The 2,607-nt window shown below is 48.1% G+C and overlaps 1 protein-coding gene across 4 annotated transcripts in view; it reads left to right on the plus strand.

Moving 5' to 3' along the window:
* The first annotated feature begins 349 nt into the window (after positions 1 to 349).
* Ahi1 (Abelson helper integration site 1) overlaps positions 350 to 2,607 on the plus strand; it is a 129,036-nt gene continuing 126,778 nt past the window's right edge. For all 4 annotated transcript variants that reach the window (XM_021221070.2, XM_029532960.1, XM_029532962.1 and 1 more), the window contains exon 1: positions 350 to 569. The gene's annotated coding sequence lies outside the window, so the exon portion shown is untranslated. The remainder of the gene's footprint in view (positions 570 to 2,607) is intronic.

The raw sequence follows: 2,607 nt of genomic DNA on the forward strand, positions 1-2,607 counted from the left end.
CCTGAGGCGGAAGTGAGGGGGCGTTGGCCAGAAAAACGTGGCGCGATTCTCGTTTCCACGCGGTAAACCCGGCGCCTGAGGATCTGTCTGCAGCAGGGCTCCCCCATTCACACTTAAAGGCGCGCTTCGTTTTGTGGGGTGACGAGTCTTTCTCGGCTGCGCGGCGTCATTCACTCGCTCATTCATTCATTCATCCATTCATTCATTCACTCGTTCACGCATCGGCACCGGGGACTCGCTTCCGGCTGCAGGGGCGGAGCCTCGGCTCCCGGCCGCGTGCGCGCGCACCCCCGCCCCGCCCGATCCCGGAAGCGCGCCGGGTAGAGGGCGTGGCCGCGGTCCGGCCCCCGAGCTCCGGTCCTCGAGTCTGAGTTACCTAGGTAACAGCGGCAGAGGCGGGCCTGACGTCACGGGCGGCGCGCCTCCGCACTGCGGCACTGAGCTGGCTGGACAGCGCGCGTCGCCTGCCAGCCGTCCTGCGGGCCGAGCTGCTACCTCCCTCGTCCTCGCCTGGACGCAGGGAACCGCTTCGCGCCACCGCCGCCGCCGCCGGGCTGTCGCTCCTCTCCGTGAGTATCCCGCGGGCGCGCTGTGGCGGGGGCTCAGACCTGCCCGGTCTCCGGGGGGCGGCGAGGGGGCACCCGGAGACTGTGGGATGCTTGCGAGCAGACTGTCGGGAGGCCGGGGGATGCCTGCGAGCGGTTTCTCCTCTCCTGCTTGCCTCTGGTCCAGTTTGTCCAGCCGGGTGCTCTGAAAGATGGACGCAGCCTTCGCCTTCCCATCCCCGACACCCCCCCCCCGAAGCCCCCCAAGCTGTTGCGTACTTAGTCTGTTTCCTTGTAAATGACCGCCGGGTACGCAGTAACAGGCTCTCTTAATTACATCTAAGGAGATAGAGTGATGGATCTATTATTATTATAAGGGTCACCTCAATATGTAAAGCCCCCCAAAACGGAGGCTATCCGGGAATCTACCAAATGGTTGCTCTGCCTTTATTAGAACTGCGAAAACGTCCGTAGAAGCGGTCCCTCCATGATTTTGTTTTGTTTCGTTAGAGCAAACATCTTTTGGATGCTAACAGGCATTTCACCTGTTGCATAAAGAATTGCGTGAGCTCTCGGGAGAAGCCTGTGATGAGGAAGATAGGGGAAATTTTAAAAGAATATTTGAAGCAAATTCAAATACAAAAAGAATTTTTAGCAATATTTACAATATTATTTTATTTATGGGGCTATCACAGATTTATTGGTCAAATTACACAAACATAATTTTTCTTTCCTTCTTTTGCTATGAAAGTTTGCTACCGAGCCATCGTACAAGGTTTTTTTTTTTCTTTTTTTGCATTGATGTATAAGCACATACTCCATGTTTTTTCAGAAGCGAGGGAGGAAACGTAATCCAGTTATTTTTTCTGCGTAGTCTCTCTTAGAAGGTCCATTAGAGGAAGCGCCCATCTTTGGATGGGAAAGACTTAAAACTAATAATAGAATGATATCTAATATCGTGTATGCTAGTTTAAAAAATTGTTTTATAAAATGACATCTACAAAATTCAGAATGTTTTATTAAATATAATCTAAATATAAGTCTATATTATAAAATATAAATTATGGTGATGTTATTAATCAAATATAAGTTACTAATCTGTGCTTTCTGTAGAATAATTAATATTAAAATGATTATTTCTGTAATTGTGATGTTATTAAATACTACTGTTTATTCAGTTATGCCTCAAAACATCAAATACGACATAATTTAAATATACATTTAATCTTTTATTTCTTATATATTTGTTAAATGGACATAAAATAATTTTACTGAGCACCTGTGATGTGTGATCATTATTTTTTCAGTTTCCTTCTTCTCCTTTCAATAAATAAGTGCCGCTTATTGATGCCACTCAGGCATTAAAAAAAAACAAGGCCTAGTAAAGATAATAACTCATCCAAAGCCATTTAGCAATATAACAGTACGAGAATCTTTGTTAACTACTCTTTTTTGAACTGAGAGGCACAGACCCAGCCCTCTAGCAATGGTGTGTGTGTGTGTGTGTGTGTGTGTGTGTGTGTGTGTGTGGCGGAGGAGGGGAGAGTTAGGGGAGAACGGGGTGCGCGCGCCCATGTATGTGGTGTGTACACACACGCAGTCGTGTGGACGTTCAAGCCGAGAATGCGCGAGCATGTGGGGGGACGGGGTGAGGGCGCTACAACACGAAAGTGCGCGCGCGCGCGCGTGCGTTTGTGTGTGTGTGTGTGTGTGTGATGCACAAAATCATGTGAACACTCAAGCACAAGAACGCGCGAGCATGTGGGGGGAGGAGGGAAGGTGCGTGAGTGCTCCAGCACGCATGTGCATATGTGTCTGTGTCTTATGTCACGCACCTAATCGCGCAAGCGAGTGCTCAAGCACGAAAATGCGCGAGCATGGGGGGCGGTGCACGCGCTCCTGCGCGTGCATGTGTGTTTCTTTTCAGGCTCCCAGCTCAAGCTTGGTAATTTGCTACAGTACTCAAAAGCTAATATGCTTGTATATATATATATATATATATATATATATATATATATATATATATATATATAGAGAGAGAGAGAGAGAGAGAGAGAGAGAG

Source organism: Mus pahari, chromosome 21, assembly GCF_900095145.1.
Source record: "Mus pahari chromosome 21, PAHARI_EIJ_v1.1, whole genome shotgun sequence".
NCBI classification, from domain to species: domain Eukaryota; kingdom Metazoa; phylum Chordata; class Mammalia; order Rodentia; family Muridae; genus Mus; species Mus pahari.